This window comes from Mustela nivalis (assembly GCF_964662115.1).
Source record: "Mustela nivalis genome assembly, chromosome: 9".
NCBI lineage: Eukaryota > Metazoa > Chordata > Mammalia > Carnivora > Mustelidae > Mustela > Mustela nivalis.
Window position 1 is genome coordinate 87844223 of NC_139028.1, and position 21779 is coordinate 87866001.

The 21779-nt window shown below is 35.9% G+C and overlaps 1 long non-coding RNA gene across 1 annotated transcript in view; it reads left to right on the plus strand.

The window, feature by feature from the left end:
* LOC309840802 overlaps positions 1-21779 on the plus strand; it is a 331799-nt gene that overhangs the window by 245406 nt on the left and 64614 nt on the right. The window lies entirely within an intron of this gene.

A 21779-nucleotide genomic window follows, 5' to 3' on the forward strand; every position in this document is an offset into this window, starting at 1 on the left:
TGTACCCTTATGAACATAAACCATAAGCCATTTTGGACTGTAAATTAAAAATTAAGTTTTCTCAAGAGTCTCAAAACTGTTAGGACTTTGAATTTCAATTGTTCCATATCTAGGAATGGTGTTTAAGAAAATGATAGGAAATACAGACAAAGATCTATATGTCAAATGTTTATTTATATCATCAATTATAGTAGTAAATAATTGACCACAAGATGAATGTCAAAATACAAGCTCTGAATAAATTATTATTTTTTATTTCCTCTCCTCTAATTCCCCCTCCTAGCATTTTCAACCCTCCCCTCTTAGATATCTCCATTTTTTCTAGTTTAATGGTGTTTATCTGAGGAAAATGAAAGAAATGGGAGAAATGGTCCTGTACTGCTGGCATAGCCCTGATCTCTGTCTGATCTCCCTTAGAGCACACCTGTGGGTGATCATCATCATTATTGGGGATCTTTACTTCTCAACTATGATCAGCAACTCTACCAGAGAGACTCCATTTGACACAGACTCTGTTGGAGATCTCATTACCTTTACAGGCAGTTCACTTAGGTCAATTCGTTTTCAGAATGGTAAAGGAGAGATATCTATTACATAGCCCCCAATGGTCCATGAAAAATGCACATCCTTTGTCCTATTTGTCCACAACTTTCCCAATGGTGTCACCTCTATTTTTTCCCACCATCAAAGGAGTCATCTAGTAAAAATCTCACATTTTTAGGCATTTCTGAAAAAGGATTCAGCACCAGTTGCAATGATCCCACAGACACTAAGGAACAAAGATCAAGCTATCCAAGTTCTCTTATGGAATCCTCTCTCACTTATCTTGATGGGAAATGGAAACATTAAAGAACAGAGTAGGTAGACTTACTCCATATAACTTATCCAAGGGAAATTTCTCTCCTATATGTTTAACCTCAGTTCTCTTATATATTCTTCATGAGTACTAAGCCGTAGTTGAAAAAAATAAATATGGGCTACCTCTTTTATAAATTCTACTAAGACAGTATGGCACATCCCTTTGTATGTTGTAATAGTTGGCATCTGTAATATTGCCAGCTTAGTTCAAATTTATTTTTTTAAAGATTTTATTTATTTATTTGACAGATGGAGATCACAAGTAGGCAGAGAGGCAGGCAGAGAGAGAGGAGGAAGCAGGCTCCCTGCTGAGCAGAGAGCCCGATGTGGGACTGGATCCCAGGACCCTGAGATCATGACCTGAACCGAAGGCAGCAGCTTAACCCACTGAGCCACCCAGGCGCCCTTAGTTCAAATTTAGATTGAAATAATCTTACATTCACATTCTTTTACATTATGCAATATTAATTGATAAGATATGCAACAATATAACAGAATACAGGAGATACATCAATCCAGACCTGTGAGCAGGGAAGACTTTCCCAAAGAAAGCAATCACCAAGAAGAAACCTAAAGTATAAGTATTAGCAAATAGAGTGAAAGAGATGAGTGGAGGAATCACAAGACAAGCTAAAGGCCAGCATTAAAAGATAATATTATAGGAAAACAAAATGGTACAGCCACTTTGGAAAACAGTATAGAAAGCAGTTTCTCATAAAGTTAAACATAATACTTAAAGTATGATCTAGTAGTCCTGCTCCAAGGTTAAAAGATAACACATTCATACCATATTCAAAGCCATTATGTTAATGTTTATAGTGGTTTTATTCCTAATTACTCCAAACTGGCAACAAAGTTAATGTTCTTTAACTGTTGAATGTATATACTGTGGTATATCTGCAATGGATGACTATTCATGAATAAACAGGGCTCATTATTAATCCATGTTCTCTAACATGGATTAATAATTTCAAAAATATTATGGTAAATCAAAGTATCTAGACTCCAAAGGCTCCATGCTGCATGAATTTATTTATATGTTTTTCTGGAAAAAAAGGAAACCATAGAGACAGAAAGCTATCCATTGTTTACCAGGGACTGGAGGCAGAGACAGAGGTTAGCTAGATATGGGGGAATTGGGGAGGTGGTAGAAAAGTTCTCTATATTGACTATATTATAGTCACACAGCTCTATTCATTTTGTCAAAGCACATAAAACTGTATTTTTTTTTAAAGCTGAATTTTACTGTATGTAAATTATACCTCACGTAAAAAAAGAGAATATGTCTCCTTTCAGAAATTAAAAATAGGTACTATATAGATAGAGTGAGAAGCAGGGAAAGGTAAGTGATGAGGAAAGAAAGATACCAGAGTATGAAGCTATTAAGGCCCTTGTAAATCATGTTCTGGAATCAGAGCATTACCTTAATTATCCTTAAGATAATGGCAAACTATTGTTTCCTTTAACTTTGTTACAGATCATTTTAAAGGGATCACTCAGCCAGTGATGTGAAAACAAGGAGATGAATTGAGCTGTTATGCAGAAATGTAGTAAACTAGGTAGGAGAAACCACTTGCCTAAAAAAGTGTGGTGGAAGTTTATCCATTTTTTAACAAACACATTTTGAGTGGCTGTTATATTGCCGACACTGAGGTGTTTCCTAGAAATGAAGTGGTTGGTAAAACCCAGACATATACTCAGCAAGTTCAGAGCTCAGGATCTGTTGGCATAGCCAGCAAGTATATATTTTTGTCTATATAAATAATAAGAAAAAATATAGTTATATTATGGAAGTGTGTACTAAGGAGACTTGGCCCAATATGGTTAGTTACTGACCCAAAACATATTCTCTTTTTTCTTGCTAACAGAAATTCCCATTGTGTTAGGGACGCCTATGTTTTAGCTTGCAAAGACAGTATTTCCTAGGTTCCCTAGTAGTTTAAGGCAGTCATGTGACACAGTTCTGGCAAGTGCTGTATGAGTGGAAGGATGATGAGTTTTTCTAGGAAGGTTTTGCTTTTCTGGTCATAGCTCTCCTTCTTAAATTATTTCTTCTTCCTGTCTAGTACAACTGATGATGGTTGAATTAATGACAATGTCAATACTTGTGTTGACATGGCAACTATTTTGAGTTTTTTTTTCAGTTTTTTATTTTTTATAAACATATAATATATTTTTATCCCCAGGGGTACAGGTCTGTGAATCACCAGGAGATTTTTTTAATTTAATAAATGATACTAATTATTGATTGTAACCTCTATGAGAGCTTGAGTTTGTTCCTCCCTTTCCTAGCTGCCACCCTAGTGCTGAACTGAAATTTAGATAAAAGATTTCTCATGCATGGTATGGTTCATCCTACAAATTTCTGTCCTTCTGACTCTTACCTACTACCTCAATAACAATGTTTAAGGACTTGGTTCTTCAAGCATAAAGCAGATTAAATAGCTCTCTCTGTCTCTCTCTCTTTCTCCCTCTCTCTCTCTCTGTGTGTTTTGTGGGGGGAGGGGTGCAGTGGGACCAGTGGGTCGTTTTCAGGTATGATAGTTCTAATCAATTGGTATTAGCATCCCCAAACACTATGCTGAGGAGGATTCTGTATTAGTAATGTTTGCCATCTATATAGGAAGGAAGATTGGCAATAAATATTTTTTTGTCATCATGGTATAGCCATTTAAGTAAGAAAGGTGAGACAGACCTTTTTGATATGGCTTGTATGCTCAAGAACACAGAATCAAGAGGAGATAGAGCACTCCAAAGCCTGACTTACATCATTTACAGTCTGAGCAAATAGGCCTGAGAACAGTAAACACACACCCAGGAGCGAAAGAATATGGTGATACCCGTCTCATGGATGGCATAGGCTCTGATAGCAAAATCTTCATTTTTATCAGCCTTCACCTTAGTGAGTTCTAAAACCCCTTGAGCAGTTTCTTTTGCCTGAGTCCATTTGCTACCCATGGAAGCCATTTTCTTCCTGTCTGAAAAAAGTGAGGAGAGGTGAAGAAATGAGGCCATGAGTGAAAGCAGCCCTCTGTGCCAAGCAGTCAGGTCTCAAGCTAAAAGGAGAACAAGACATGAGGTTAATTTTGTCTAGTTTTAGGTACAAATTATTTTATTTTAGTTTTGAGGGAAGTAAAATGAAGCAATTCAGAAAGAAGAAAGAATTCAGGAAAGAAATTCTATTCTTACCAACCCAGCAGGGATGTACATTTCAATTGCTGAGAGGAAACAATATTAAATGTAATACTAGAGGCTCATTGGAAGCGGAAACAGGAGCCCTAATTTGAAGCAGGAGCCATTCATAAAATGACTCACAAACTTGCTTGCAAGAATTAAACCAAGTTTATGAAGAATAATTCTTGTTTGCATTTTTTTTCCCTTTTCAAGCAAGTAATGAACAGTAATGTGGTCCATATCCAAGGTCACATCAGTGTTTTTCTGGTTCTTAACCACAGCCATTATTAAAGGAAGAGATGGACAGATACATATATTGAGTAACCAAGGAGTAACTGACAAATGAAGGGGGAATATTGGACAATCCTGGCTCCTGGCCATACACTGGATTAATAAGAGGATAGAGCAGTTAATGGTATTTCATATTTGAGGTAAATCTGAGGCCCAGATTTCTCTCATGAAGGACATTACGCAGCAGAGGAGCCAGTAGCAGGTTCTTTGATAAGCCAGCTTGGCTGCCTCAAGGGATCTGTATGATGAAAGCAGGCGATTAACGGAAATCATGTTTTCACTGTAGGGCTTTTACACATTTCCTGCCGGACAGCTCCATAGTCAGATGGCACCCTTTATTGAATTAATTGATCAGATTAGTACCAATGCCTTTTCGTGTTCCGTGTCCTCCTCCACCTTCATGTATCTCACCTCTATCTGGGACAGAAACAGCTTCACAAGCGGTGGATGCCAGCAAAGCTTCCACTTCTCGGAACCAAAAGAGCAATATCTCCTTCTGACTCATTTCTCAAGACTCCTGACTATTACCACTTTGTATCGCATTATGGGGCAAGCAAGCTGCTTTGGATCACAGAACTGCTATGCATTCCAAACTTCCTCCCCAAGAGAGAAAACACAATGTAATGTACAGTCATGGGCCTGAATAGATTTCTTTTCTCCCCATAAATTGCTGTTGTCTTATATTACTGCCAAGAGGAATGAACCTATGTCACCATAGTTCCTTAAATCTGCCCTTTCCACTTCAGGACCTGACTTTCGGGCAGAATTGGAGAATTTAGTTCCCTGGGAAATCCAATTCAGAGTGTTAAGGCTTTCTCAACTGAAACATGGGTCAGATGTCAAATCTGTCACTGAAAAAAAGGAAAACCTAACCTTTCTTATTGGATTCGTATTTTTGTTTCTCCTCTCCCATTTCCCTCTTCCTCATCAATGGACATTTTCTGAGTGTCTTGAGGGAAAGTTAGGACACCCTCACTCTGTAGAGCAATAAAGTTGGGGAAAAATAAAAACACTTAGCTTTTATGTAGTATGATTCCTGTCTACTTTTCTAAGTAGTTACTTAAAATAACTCATTCAGTCATCATAAAATAAACCTGAGGTCAATGTTATTTTTAATCCTCATTTTACAGGTAAGGAAGCTGAAGCATGTGGAAGCTAAGAAATCTGCCCAAGTTTTTAATAGTATAAATAGTGTAGCTAGTATTCAAATAGGTAATCTGGCTTCAAAATACATTCTAAATGGCTTCTTTACAGAGATATTCTTTTTAGTTGGCATATTTCTCAGTATTAGACTAAAACTACTAAAGACTTTTGTGCTAATGAATGTAGTTAGTTAATGAAGAGTGAGCCAAGTGAGAGCTAATGAAAGCTGAAAGAAGAAATGCATTTATACACAGACATGCACATGCACATGCACACACATGCACTGAATCATGAACTTGTACATTCATGTGTTTATTGATTATTCATTTTTTTCTTCATTCAGAGCATGTCATCAGCATGTGTCACTTTGGAAAAGTATTCCCAATCTCTCTCACTCCTCAGCCTTTTGTCAGACAAAAATACCAAGTGTAGACGTAAGTTTTTTTGTAAGATTTAATTGAGATGTGGCACGTAAAATGTAAGCACAGTCTAGCACATAGTATGGTTCAGTTACTATTTATTTAAACTAATTATTTTTACTAATGATTTAAAGAAGAAGGAAAAGCAAACAGCCAGTATTTAGTGAGCCCTAACTATGTACAGGGTCCCTGTATTTAGAGAACAGGGTAGTTAACCTGTTGTTCATCTCTGTTTATGTGATTTCTGCATACTGGGTTTCTCTTGCATCCCATAGTCTTCCTTCATTGATTTTTATGTTTTGGAGAGGAAAATTTTGATCATGGGCCAGTTTGTGTCACTACACCTCTAAATATCACTTTCCCCCGCCTCTGGCTCATTTCACAAGTGGTGTATTTTCAAAGGTCTGACTTTATTTCTGGGCTGCCTCTCGTGATCCAGAACCTCATTCAGTTCAATCCAATTTAATTCAATTCAGTTCAGTTCAAAGAAAAGCAAAACATGTGGCCTCTACAATATGATACAAAGATGATTAAGGCAAGATCCTGCATCAAGTTCCTTACAGCCTTTTCTTGTTCTACCTCAAATAATGCTGTTGGTAGTCTCCCTTTATAATTGGAGTTTTGGCTCAGTCTTTATCTTGCCACCATCTTACCTCTAACAGGCCTGAGCAAGTTAAAAATCCGAAGACTGCTAGCTCAACCTAAAGAGGCGAGAATGACTATTTCTGAAAATTCATTCATTATGTGCCAAGTGTACTCACAAAGAATTCTTTAAAAGAAAGGCTAATCTTCAACTACATCATGAATTTAATAAAACTCTGTGAGTCAAGAGCATTTTTCAAGATGATAATGAATATGACATAACTAGCCTTGCTTCCTATGAGCAAAATGCATTCTAGTTTCCTTCTAGGGTCAGTCTATATGAGGCTACCTCAAAAGCCTCCATCAAAACCCATTTTCTTATTCCTTTCTTTTACCCTTTTGTAAAGGACATTAAAACTCCAACTTCGTTTGGGAGCCTAAACACTTCCCTTTGTTTGTATTAGAATATTAACAATCCAAATACCACAGCTATGAGGGAGAGAAGCTGAGTCTTAATAAAGTAAGTATACATTCTGCCCAGATTCCATTGTTTTCCAATGAAGTAACATGTTCATTTATGCATAATATTTCTGCCCTACTCTTACCATGTAAGGTAAAGAACAGACTTCCAGAAGGCAACAGCCCCATTAGACTAAGTTTTCATTATGTTCTAAAATGATTTGACAATGAAGACATAAGACAGATCAAAAAGAGAAGGAAACTGATATGCCCGAAACAAGACTCATCTATTAGGTAGTATGACCGTATTTTTTGTCCTGTGTTAAATAGAGATATTACAAAGAATTGTTAATATTCCCATGACCTTGATGTTAAAAAAAAATAGTTTTCAATCTTGTGAATTCCTTGTGTGCTGCCTGCAATATGCAGATTTCTTGTCCATATAAAGACTAGTTTGCCAGTTTTAAAATATTTCCAAAGAACCAACTATAGGTGTTCTGTGTTTTCTTTATTGTGCATTTATTTTCTGTTTTATTAATTGATGCTTTTATCCATGTTATTTCCTGGCTCTAATTTATTTGGATTTTATTTGCAACTATTGTTCTAAGTCCTTGAGATCGTTGCCTATATAACTAATTTTCAATTTTTCTTTATTAATACATGCATGTAGGGCTATATATTTTCCTCTAAGCATAGCTATAGTTGATCAATGACTCAGAGAAAATGAAATAATATGGGTCCTTCCCAAGAGACCTGCCCAAGGTAGCAGTGTCCAACATGAGATGTCTTGAGCCAAACTTTAGGATTTAGAATACAGCTGTAAGCTGCCATGTTTCTTTCAGATTCTGAATAGTAGCTTGGGTTCTGTACTGACTTTCCTGGTTCTTCCCCTGATTATAATAACAAAAAGTATGTTCAGGCAACATCCATACTTTATGCTCTTTAACACCTCTTATTCCTCCTATCGGTATTGGGTAGAAGGAGAACTTTGTTGCTCCCCTGACCCAAATACTCCTTCCCCCAGTAAGAGCAGGGCTATGTTTGGTCAGTCTTCCACTGGTCAAAGAAGGAAGTGCAGAATTTTGCCATGATATATATCTAGAATACCCATTTTAAGATATACCCCTTAAAAAAAAAAAGAAAAAGAATACCTGGGTGGTTCAGTTGATTAAGCCTCTGCCTTTAGCTCAGGTTATGATCCCAGAGGCCTGAGATCTAGCCCCAAGTCTGGCTCCCTGCTCAGTCTGGAACCTGCTTCTCCCTCCCCGTCTGCTGCTCCCCCTGCTTATGCTCTCTCTCTGTCAAATAAATAAATAAAGTCTTTATTAAAAAAAAAAAAAAGAATATGTATCTTAGAAATTGACACTGATAAGAAAATTGGAAAGCTGTCTCTCTACACCTTCAAATCCTGACCCCACAAGGTAGAAAAAAATCATTACATTCTCTGGTCCTACCACCCAAATCCATCCTGTTCCTTTCATGAAAGACAATGAAGCAAAAACCTGTGAAAATGGAAATTTTTTCTTACATTGTTTCTAGAACACCCAGAAGGGTTAGTGATACCTCCCTTTTTTTTTTTTTTTTAATATTTTATCTATTTATTTGACAGAGAGAAATCACAAGTAGGCAGAGAGGCAGGCAGAGAGATACTTATAAAATACTTTTAAAATACTTATAAAATAATTTTATAAGTATTTTATAGTTCTCAGAATATAGGTCTTTCACTTTTTTGGTTAGGTTTATTCTTATTCTTGGTACAGTTGTAAATGGGATTGTTTCTTTTTCTTTCTGTTCCTTCCTTATTAGTATAGAGAATGCACCAGATTTCTCCATATTACTTTTGTATCCTGCAACTTTAATGTATCCATTTATCAGTTCTAGTGTTTTTTTGGTGGTGGCTTTAGGGTTTTCTTTTTTATTTATTTATTTTTATTTTTCTCACCATAGCTTATACCCTCTCCAGTGTCCATCACCCAGCTACTCCATCCTTCCCACCCCACCCCCTCCAGCAATCCTCAGTTTGTTTCCTGGGATTAAGAGTCTATTATGGTATGTCTCCTCTGGTTTCATCTCATTTCAATCTTCCCTTCCTTGACTTAGGATCCTCTGTCTTATTTCTCAAATTCCTCATGTCAGTGAGATCATATGTTAACTGTCTTTCTCTGATTGACTTATTTCACTTAGCGTAATACCCTCTAGTTCCATCCATATGATTGCAAATGGCAAGATTTCGCTTTATGGGTTTTTTTGATGATGGCATAATATTCCATCCACACACCACTCTTCTTTATCCATTCATCTGTTGATGGACATCTAGACTCTTTCCATAGTTTACCTATTAAGGACATTGCTGCTATAAACACTCAGGTGCATATGGCCCTTCAGATCACTACCTTTGTATCTTTAGGGTAGATACCCAGTAGTGCAATTTGCTGGATCATTGGGTAGCTCTATTTTCAATTTTTGGAGGAAACTCCATACTATTTTCCAGAGTGACTACATCAGCTTGCATTCACACCAACAGTGTAGAAGTGTTCCCCTTTCTCCACATCCTCACCAACATCTTCGTTTCCTAACTGGTTAATTTTAGCCATTCTGACTGGCATGAGGTGATATCTCACTGTGGTTTTGATTTGTATTTCCCTGACGCTGAGTGATGTGGAGCACTTTTCATGTGTATGTTGGCCATTTGGATGTCTTTGTAGAAATGTCTGTTCATGTCTTCTGCCCAATTCTTGATTGGATTATTTGTTCTTTTGGTGTTGAGGTTGATAAGTTATTTATAGATTTTGGATACTAGCCCTTTATCTGATATGTCATTTGTAAATGTCTTGTTGTCTTTTGGTTTTGTTAACTGCTTCCTTTGTTATGCAAAATCTTTTGATCTTGATGAAATCCCAGGAGTTTATTTTTGCCCTTGCTTCCCTTGCATTTGGCAGTGTTTCTAGGAAGAAGTTTCTGTGGCTGAGGTCAAAGAGGTTGCTGCCTGTGTTCACTTCAAGGATTTTGATGGATTCCCATCTTACACTGAGGTCTTACCTCCATTTTGAGTCTGTTTTTGTGTGTGATGTATGGAAATTTTTGAATTTCATTCTTCTGCATGTGGCTGTCCAATTTTCTCAGTACCATTTGTCTTTTTTTTTTTTTTTTTAGATTTTATTTATTTATTTGACAGAGAGCGATCACAAGTAGGCAGAGAGAGAGAGAGGAGGAAGCAGGCTCCCTGCTGAGCAGAGAGCCCAATGTGGGGCTCGATCCCAGGACCCTGAGATCATGACCTGAGCCAAAGGCAGCGGCTTAACCCACTGAGCCACCCAGGCGCCCCAATACCATTTGTCTTTTTTCCACTAGATATTCTTTCCTCCTTTGTCAAAGATTAGTTGACCATAAAGTTGAGTGTCCATTTCTGGTATCTCTATTCTGTTCTATTGATCTGTGTCTGTTTTTGTGGCAGTATCATACTGTCTTAATGATTTCAGCTTTGTAATAGAGCTTGAAGTCTAGAATAGTGGTGCCACCAACTTGGGCTTTCTTTTTCAACATTTCTCTGGCTATTCAGGGTCTTTTCTAGTTCCATATAAATTTTAAGATTATTTGTTTCATGTATTTGAAAAAAGTTGACGGTATTTAGATAGGTATTGCAAAAAATGTGTAGATTGCTTTAGGTAGCATAGACATTTTCACAATATTTGTTCTTCCAACCCATGAGCATGGAATGTTTTTCCATTTCTTTCTGTCTTCCTCAATTTCTTTCATAAGTACTTGATAGTTTTCTATATACAGACTCATTGTCTCTTTGGTTAGATTTATTTCTAGGTATATTATGGTTTGGGGTGCAATTGTAAATGGGATCGATTCCTTAATTTCTCTTTCTTCTGTCTTGCTTTTGGTGTATAGAAATGCAGCTGACTTCAGTGCATTGATTTTATATCCTGAGACTTATACTGAATTCCTGTATGAGTTCTAGCAGCTTTGGAGTGGAGTCTTTTGGGTTTTCCACATAATGTCATGTCATCCACAAAGAGTGAGAGTTTAACTTCTTCTTTGCTAATTCAGATGCCTTTTATTTCTTTTTGTTGTCTGATTGCTGAGGCTAAGATTTCTAGTACAATGTTGAATAGCAGTGGTGATAGTTAACAGCCCTGCTGTGATCCTGGCCTTGGAGGAAAAGCTCTCAGTTTTCCCCCATTGAGAATAATATTTGCTGTGGGTTTTTCATAGATGGCTTTGATGATACTGAGGTATAAACCCTCTATCCCTACACTTTGAGGAGTTTTGATAAAGAAAGGATGCTGTACTTTGTCAAAAGCTTCCTCAGCATCCATTGAGAGTATCGTATGGTTCTTGTTCTTTCTCTTATTAATGTATATTATCACACTGTTTGATTTGCATATGTTGAACCAACCTTGAAGCCCAGGAATAAATCCCACTTGGTCATGGTGGATAATCCTCTTTTTTTTCTTTTTTTTTTTAAAGATTTTTATTTATTTATTTGACAGACAGAGATCACAAGTAGGCAGAGAGGCAGGCAGAGAGAGAAGAGGAAGCAGGCTCCCTGCTGAGCAGAGACCCCCCCCCCCCGATGCAGGGATAGATCCCAGGCCCCTGGGATCATGACCTGAGCCGAAAGCAGAGGCCTCAAAGCACTGAGCTACCCAGGAGCCCCGTGGATAATCCTCTTAATGTACTTTTGGATCCTAGCCAGTATTTTGGTGAGAATTTTTGCATCCATGTTCATCAAGGATATTGGTCTCTAATTCTCCTTTTGATGGGGTCTTTGTTTGGTTTTGGAATCAAGGTAATGCTGGCCTTATAAAATGAGTATGGAAGTTATCCTTCCATTTCTATTTTTTGGAACAGTTTCAGGAGAATAGGTATTAATCCTTCTTTAAATGTTTGGTAGAATTCTTCTAGGAAGCCATATGGCCCTGGGCTCTTATTTGTTAGGAGATTTTTGATGACTGCTTCAATCTCCTTACTGGTTAGGAGTCTGTTCAGGTTTTCTATTTCTTCCTGGTATATATCTCTAGGAATGCATCCATTTCTTCCAGATTGTCAAATTTTCTGGTGTATAGTTGCTCATAATATATTCTTAAAATTGTGTGTATTTCTTTGGTGTTGGTTGTGATTGCTCTCTTTCATTCATGATTTTATTTATTTGGGCCCTTTGTCTTTTCTTTTTGATAAGTCTGACCAGGGGCTTATCAATCTTATTAATTCTTTTGAAGAACCAGGTTTTGTTGATATATTCTACTATTCTTTTGGTTTCTATTTCATTGATTTCTGCTCTGATCTTTATGATTTCTCTTCTCCTGCTGGATTTAGGCTTTCTTTGCTGTTTAGGTGTAGGGTTAGGTTATATATTTGAGACCTTTCTTGTTTCTTGAGAAAGGCTTGCATTGCTATATATTTTCCTTTTAGAACTGACTTTGCTGTGTCACACAGATTTTGAACAGTTGTGTTTTCATTTTCATTGGTTTCCATGATTTTTTTTTAAATTCTTCTTTCTTTTCCTGGTTGACCCATTTATTCTTTAGTAATATGCTCTTTACTTAGTCTCCATGTATTTGAGTTCTTTCCAACTTTCCTCTTGTGGTTGAGTTCTAGTTTTAAACCATTGTGGTCTGAAAATATTCAGGGAATGATCCCAATCTTTGGGTACCACTTGAGACCTGATTTGTGACCCAGGATGTGATCTATTCTGGAGAATGTCCCATGTGAACTTGGGAAGAATGTATAGTCTGTTGATTTGTGATGGAGTATTCTGAATATATCTGTCATGTCCATCTGATCCAGTGTGTCATTTAAAGCCTTTATTTTCTTGTTGATCTTTTGCTTGGATGATCTGTCCATTTCAGTGAGAGGGATGTTAAAGTCCCCTACTGTTATTGTATTATTGTCAATGTGTTTCTTTGATTTTGTTCTTACTTGGTTTACATAGTTGGCTCTTCTTATGTTAGGGACATAGATATTTAAAATGGTTAGATTTTCTTGTTGGACAGACCCTTAAATTATGATATAGTTCCTTCCTCATCTCTTATTATGGTCTTTGGCTTAAAATCTAATTTGTCTGATATAAGGATTGCCACCCTAGCTTTCTTTTGATGTCCATTAGCATGGTAAATTGTTTTCCACCCCCTCACTTTAAATTTGGAGGTATCTTGGGTTCTAAAATGAGTTTCCTGTAGAGAGCATATTGATGGGTTTTTGTTTTTTATTCATTCTGATACCCTGTGTCTTTTGATTGGTACATTTAGCCCATTTGCATTCATGGTAACTATTGAAAGATATGAATTCCATGCCATTGTATTGCCTGTAAGGTGACTGTTACTGTATATTGACTCTGTTCCTTTCTGGTGTATGTTACTTTTAGGTCCTCTCTTTGCTTAGAGGACACCTTTCAATATTTCCAGTAGGGCTGATTTAGTGTTTGCAAATTCTTTTAGTTTTTGTTTGTCCTAGAAACTTTTGATTACTCTTTCTATTTTCAATGACACTTTAGCTGGATTTAATATTCTTGGTTGCATATTTTTCTCCTTTAGTCCTCTGAATATATCACGTCAGTCCTTTCTGGTCTGCCAGGTCTCTGTGGATAAGTCTGCTGCCAATTTTACATTTCTACTGTTAAATATTACAGACCTCTTGTCCAGAGCTGCTTTCAGAATTTTCTCATTATCTTTGAAATTTGTAAATTTTACTATTAGATGATGGAATGTGGACCTATTTTTATTGATTTTTGAAGGAGGTTCTCTGTGCCTCCTGCACTTTGATGCTTGTTTCCTTCCCCAAGTTGGGGAAATTCTCTGTTATAATTTGTTCCAATATACCTTCTGCTCCTCTCTCTCTTTATTCTTCTTCTGGGATCCCAATTATTCTAATATTTTTTCATCTTATTGTACCAATTATCTCTTGATTTATCCCATTGTGATCCAGTAGTTGTTTATCTCTCTTTTTCTCAACTTCCTTTTTCTCCATCATTTGGTTTTCTATATCATTAACTATCTTCTGCTTCATTTATCCTAGCAATAAGAACATCCATTTTTTATTGTATCTCATTAATAGCTTTTTTGATTTCAACTTGGTTAGATTTCTACCAAGTTGAAATCAAAAAAGCTATTAATGAGGTACAATATTCTTCTATTTCTGCAGAAAGGGATTTTATTTCTCCCTTAGAGAAATAGAATAGAGAAAGTGTTTCTCTATTATCTTCCATGTGTTACTTAAGCCCAGCTAGAACCTTGATAATCGTCATTCTGAACTCTAGATCTAACATATTACCAATGTCTGTATGATTAGGTCCTTAGCCATTGGTACTGCCTCTTTTTTTTTTTTTTTCCTGCCTTGTCATTTTGTCCAGAGTGAGTAGATGAATGAGATAAGAAAGGAAAATATATATATACAATATGAATAGAGCTACACACTTGATTTTAGGTGTATTTTGGTCTGTTAGAAGAAACTGCCTCCCAAAATTTAAGGAAGGAGAAAAAAATTTACATATATATATATATATATATATATGACACAATGAAGGGATGGAATATAAGTGTAAAACTGAAAATTTTTTTCAAAGATTTTATTTATTTATTTGACAGACAGAGACCACAAGTAGGTAGAGAGGCAGGCAGAGAGAGAGAGAGGAGGAAGCTCCCTGCTAAGCAGAGAGCCTGGTGTGGGGCTCAATCCCAGGACCCTGGGTTCATGACCTGAGCCAAAGGCAGAGGCTTTAACCCCCTGAGCCACCCAGGGTGCCCCTGTAAAAATGAAAATTAAAAAAAAAAATTTAAAAAGGAACTGATAAATAAGAAGTTTGTTGGAAAAAGAAAAGGAGAATGCAGTCAGGCTGGAGACTAGAATAAAGCCATACACTAGATTTAGGGTATATTTTAGTCAGAAGAAACTTTATCTAAAATCTTAAAAAAAGAAAAACTTATATGTCTTAAAAATAATTTAAATACAATGAAGGGATAGAATATTACTATAAAAATTAAAATTAAAAAAGATTTTTAAAAAGGTATTGATAAGATCAAATAGTTAAAATAGGTCAAAATAGGAAAGAGGAAACTTTAAGAAAAAATAGAAAAAAAATAATGAACATTTAAAAAAATTAACTCAAAGGACTAAAGAATCATGGGGGAAAAACCATGAATTTTATGTTCTATATTTTCCTACCCTGATGTTTTGCAGTTCTCATTGATCAGTAAACTTGGTCTTGGCTGGATGTTCTTGTGGATCTTCTTGGGGATGGGCCTATTAAAGTGATTCTCAAATGTCTTTGTCATAGGTAGAATTGCACTGCCCTTGCCAGGGGCCAGGCTAAGTCATCTGCTCAGGTTTTCTTTCGGTAGTTTTTGTTCCCTTAATGCTTTCCATACAGCTTTGGAGGATGAGAATGAAAATGGTGGCCTCTGAATCTCTGGCCCCAGAGGAGCCGAGAGCTCAGGGGTTTCTCTTTTCAGTGTGCCTTCAGAGAAAACCAGTCAACCCGTCCTGTCTCCCTGGTCTCTGGCCATGCTATGAGCTCACCTGGCCTGTAACCAAGCATTTCTGTCTCTGGCACACAGCCCTGTTCAGAGTCTCCAAACCCAGCAGATTCCTGAAATCCTGGGGCCAAATGAAAATTAGGTCTCATACTCCTCCACCATCTTGCTCCTCCTCTAGGGTTTTCTATATATAGTATTGCATCTTCTGCAAATACTGAAAGTTCTTTTCTTCCAGTTTGGTTTGGATGTTTATTTCATTTCATTGTTGGAGTGATGTGGCTAGGATTTCTGGTACTATATTGACTAAGAGTGGTAAGAGTTGACATCCCTGTCTTGTTCCTGACCTTAGGGGAAAAACTCTGTTTTTTCCTTTTATGTATCATGTTGGCTGGCGGTTTTTCATATAAGGCCATTATCATATTGAGATATGTTCTCTCTATAGCTACTTTGTTGAGCACTTTTATCATGAATGGATATTATACTTATCCAATGTTTTTTCTTCATTTATTGGAATCAGCATATGGTTTTTATCCTTTTTCTTATTGTGATATATCATGTTGATACACACACCCCAATGTTTATAGCAACATATTTTGCAATAGACAAAATATGAATGTAGACCAGGTGCCCATCAATAGATGCATGGATAAAGAAAATGTGGTGTATATATTTATATCTACACACACATACAACACACACACACACACACACACACACACACACACACACACACACAAGAATGCTATTTAGCAGTAGAAAAGGATGAAATTTTGCCATTTGCAATGACATCAATGGAGCTAGAGAGTATAATACTAAATGAAATAAATCACTCAGAGAAAAACAAATACCATATCATTTCACTCATATGTGGACTTTAAGGAAAAGATTTAAAAAGGGAAAAAAAGAGAGCCAAACCAAAAAATAGACTCTTAACTAAAGAAAACAAACTGATGGTTACCCAAGGGGTAAGGGTATGGGTGAAATAGGTGATGGAGACTAAGGAATACACTTGTGATGAACACCAGGTGATGTGTAGAAATGTTGAATCACCCTATTGTACACTAGAAGTTAATATAACACTATACTAGCTAATTGAAATTAAAATGAAAGAAAGAAGGAAAAGAAAAAAAAAAAAGAAAAGAAAGGGGAGTATAACAATAAAGAAATAGATGAACCACAGGGTAAGATTCAACTACTTAACCCTCAAAGCACACAATTTTGCTGAGCTATGCTTGAAGTCAGCTGAGAGAGGACATTGATTTGTGTGATTTATGAGGGTAAATCTCAGTACTTTACAGTTAGCAGGTGGAATCCTGTGTCAATAGTGATTTAGGGTTAAGGAAAAGGGAATAATTTGGGAGATTCCCTAAGACATCTATTAGTTTCCTTGAATTATTATTGACATAGGGTAATTTCTCCTCTTGATAGCAAGTAGAGATTAAAAATGACAACAAAGACAATCCATTATCATTTTTACCAGAGACAGAAAAAAATTGAGAGCATCAGTTCAAATGAATTTCTTATAGGCATCTCAAATTCAGTGTTTTTAAAATAAACTCAGAATTTATTTCACTGAAATATTCTCCTTATCATAATCTGTAATAGGTTTGCCTCTTCCTTGTGACCATTTCACCCGGTCCTCATTTCACAGTGTTATTAAGCTTGGCTAAATTATCTTAAGTTGTTTGGAGTTTATCATCACCTTCCACTCAAATTGTTGTACTTCAGGCCATTTTATTTCTCTTAAAAACCATTTGCAGTGGGCCACTTAGAACTCTGCATCTTTTGTGACATACTTATCATGATCTTTCTAAAATTCAGACCTGGTTATATCATGAATAAAATCCTTCCATGGTTTCCCAGTTATATCTTATAATCTAATGCCTATTAACTTCTCTGGTAACTTCCGTCATTTCATTTATATACCGTGTGACCCAGCCACAACTCAGTGCTTGGTAGTTGTATATCTACACCACAATCTCTATGCTTTGTGTAACTTTAAATATACTCTTTCCTCAGGAGCATCCTACTCCTGACTTTCCATCACTTTTCAATTTAGGAGAGGATAACATGAACACATGAATAATAGGAGAGAGCAGTATAGTTGGAGACTGCTTAGATGTTGTTTCTTTGGAGAATCTTCCCTTTACTTAGTTTGCTTAGATGGTTCTATAGTATCTGATAATTATCACTATCCATAGTGTGTTATACTATAAGATTATGTACAATAACATATCATTTTCCCACTAGACAAGTGGTTCTCAACCCTAAAATATAATGTCCAGGAAAGTTTTTGTTTGTTTCCTAATGCTAATCTTTAGTGTCCATTCCAGACTGTTTGCTAAAACAAATTTAAGATATATGAAGAGGTTATTCTTTCACTGTTATTCTAAATGCATAGAGTGGCTCTAATATTTATCCATTACATTGAACACCATTTCAGAGTCCACTCCTGATGTCTATGCCTGCCTTCTTCATGGAGTCTTCATGAGGTTCTGCTGAAAGACTAACTTTCACCTCTGTGATTCTTGTTACTTGTTTGATGTTGGAAATGTAGCTTCTTCCACTCTGTTTATTTTTCAATGAGTTACAAATTTCTTTCTCTGTTGCAGAAATTATTTAAGTTGCTGTATGTTATTTTATACCCCACTCCTATTCTTAGAACTTTTACATATTTATTCCATTCTGAGTCTTTTAATTGTGGTTCAATGAGATATAGAAGGGATGGAATTCTGCCATTTTGTCTTGAAAGGTCATCAGAGCCATTTTAGGTACTCTATCACTTTCAGCATTTTGTATAACTATTGTTAACAACTGTGTCAGGTAGGAATATACCAAACTGCAAGTAGAAAAACAAAAACATAGTGTGTTAAGTAGTAGTATATTTTCTCACATATTAGGAAGTTGGAAAATAAGCATATAGAAATGTAAATCTCCAGTTTTCACACAAATCCCCATCCCTAGCACATTACATAATTTTCTAAGATGGCTTTACAATTTGAAGCATCATGTCTATGTTCTGGATAGAAAAAAAGAAAAGAAAAGACCATAGTAGCCATATCTCCCCATTTTTTATTAGAAAAGTGATAACTTTCCCTGAAACCTTCTCATCAGACCCAACACTTACTTACACTGTTGCATGTACTTTAACATAAGGGAGACGACACAGTAAGTATTGTACTTTCTAGCTTCTGAATAGAGAAAAGGATAAGATGGTAAGAAATTAGTATTTATTGCACCAGCTTATTGATATGACAGAATTCCTGACACTTCTCATAGTTTACAAGCAATTAAAATAAAACCCCGTATGATATCATAAGCTTATCTGTGTCAAATTGAGAGAGAACTGGGAATTGATCAATTGGTCTGGAGGGAGTATACGTTCACAGGAAAAAGTTGAATGGCAACAGTATGCCAGAAAGCAGTCATATGAGGGGGAAAAAATGGAATAGACATTTTTAGCACTTTAACCTTGGTAGGGACAATTCACTGCTGTGCACATTTAGTTACTCTTATGCACATTTAATTACTTTTGAATTTATGTCTTTATATCATTATTTTATTTTTTTAAATTGTGGTATCTCTCCTTTTTTATTTAAATTTAATTTCATTAGCATACAGTGTATTATTAGTTTCAGGCTAGAGTTTAGTGATTCATCAGTTGCATATTAACACCCACTGCTCATTACGTGAAGTGCCCTCCCTAATCCCCACCCCCAAATTACCCCATCCCCCAACCCACTTCCCCTCCAGCAACATTCAGTTTATTCCTTCGATATAGTTAAGAGTCCCTTGTGATTTGCCTCTCTCTCTGTTTTTATCTGATTTTATTTTTCTTTCCCTTCCCCATGCTCATGTTTTATTTCTTAAATTCCACATGTGACTGAAATCATATGGAATTTGTCTTTCTCTTACTGACTTATTTCACTTAGCATAATAAGGGATAGTTCCATCTATGTCACTGTAAATGGCAAGATTTCATTCTCTTTGGTGGTTAAGTAATACTCTGTTGTGTGTATATATACCACATCTTTCTCCATTCATCTCTCTTATATCATTATTTTAAGTTTTATTTAACTTAGAAGTTTTCTTTTAAGGAGCTAAGAGTCTGAAGTTCATACTTCCTAGATCAATGAGAAAACGTAACGAAAGCACTTATTTACTTCTATGAAAGACCCCATTTCCAAAAGAAGTTACTGAAAAGACAATTCAGTGATAGCTTAAGTTCCCATTATCAAAAGAAAATCATCTTTTTTTTCTTTTATATGCCATAGAAAGGTTATCCTTGTCCTAGCCACAAAATATCTAACTAGTGTGTTGGTTCTCAAATTAAAAGGCAAGTAACTGGCATTGTTTCTCTCAAAAGTTAATGAAATAGTAAATATAGTGACCATCTGGCCATTGGAGTAAAGCAGACATTAATGTTAAAATCTGTTAAGATCAGTTGTCAGAACAACTCAAATAAGCTTATGTCACTTCTCTGGGCTTTGTTTGCTCATCTATAAAATAATTATTAACCATAATTATCTTATAAGGTTATTTTTATTAAAAGAAATTCTAAAACATTTTTATCCCAGTAGCTGATAAATGTGTGTGACTGAGTGTATATATGAGTATAGATACACAGTCTTTGATGTTGTGGTTGGATTCTCTTGATGCAGTGTCTGAAAAAAAAAAAAAAAAGGAAAAATTCATTTAACTTTGTGGGTGGTGTGATTTTATAGTGTTTAGAATATACATCCAGATTCTACATAACAGGTTCATTTTCTCATGGCTTATATTTGTGACACATTAAAGATCTAGACTTCTCTTAGTTTAGCCATTTTTTAAAAAAATTCTGGAGTAACATGTATGTTTTATATTATATGTTTTTTGTTTGTTTTATGTTACATGTTAACATGTTTATTTTTTATTTATTTATTTATTTATTTATTTATTTATTTAAGATTTTATTTATTTGACAGACAGAGATCAGAAGTACGCAGAGAGAGAGAGAGGAGGAAGCAGGCTCTCCGCAAAGTGGACAGCCCGATGTGGGGCTCGATCCCAGGACCCTGGGATCATGACCCATGCCGAAGGCAGAGGCTTTAACCCACTGAGCCACCCAGGCGCCCCTGTTAACATGTTTATAACCTAATATTTTAAAAAGCTATAATATGTAGCATAAATGTTTGAAATCTCTACTCCTCACAATGAACTATTGAGAATTTAAGTAATCCTTCTTTCTACCGTATTTAATTTTTCAAACAAACACACACACACACACACACACACACACACACACACACATACACACAATACTAGCTGGTAGAGTAATTGTAACTTACTCTCACTCTCCATCAACTAAGAAGGCATACTAATAAGAAGTAATTACAAACTAAACTCTTTGGGATTAAATTAATGTAGATTCTTTCTTAGAAATTCAAGTATTCATCTACACAGATCTAATTGTCATTGCAGCTTGTGTAAGTGGAAATTTTATTTAACCTAAAAAATTTAAGAGTACTTATATTATTTTCCTTCCTTTTCTATGTATTTTGTTTGAGCATTAGAGGCCCCTCTCCCTATTATTACCTTCAAGAATAATAATTGCAGAAATAGAATGAGGCTAAGCAGTAAATATGATGAAATTAGTTTGTTTATACTTATAGTTAACATGTAATCTTAGGCATTTAATCTAGCTCAATCCTGTAATGTTTAACTATAACCATTAGGGTTTATGGAATACACATTCAAATCATCCAGATGGAACAAAACCACTTCTCCCAACTCTTATATTAATGCCATCCAAGATGCACATCATCTCCTTTAATGGATGCCAGAGAACTTGATTTCCAGTTCTGTCACAGCTTAGAACTAATGCTGTAAATGATCAAACCAGTAGCTGCCAACTTAACTCATATTTATTCTTAGAGTAGTTATGTAACTTGAGGAGAGAATACTCAACCCCTAAAGCTGTAGTGCTTAATCCTGGCTATACACTAGCATCACCTAGGGAACTGTAAAATACACCGATGCCATTCCTGTGTTGCTCATTCAGGGATTCTCATTTAACTGGCCTGAGGTGGAGCCTAAGCATTAATGTTTTTCAAAGCTACCCACATAATACTAAGGTACAGGTAGAGTTGAGAACCAATGCCCTAAAACCTCAACCATAAAACAAACGAAGTCACACAGGTAGAGGCCAGCTTTCTTTAGATTTAGTCAACAAAAGAAAGCACAGAAAAGTTAGAGGTAACAGATTAGGTTGTATTATATACACACACTCTTCAAATACTTGGCTATTTGATTCCCACTTGTCTCAAAAGAAACCAATCCTTTCTCTATGGCTAAAAATCAATCTTACTAACTCATGGCCAAGAGGATTCTAAAA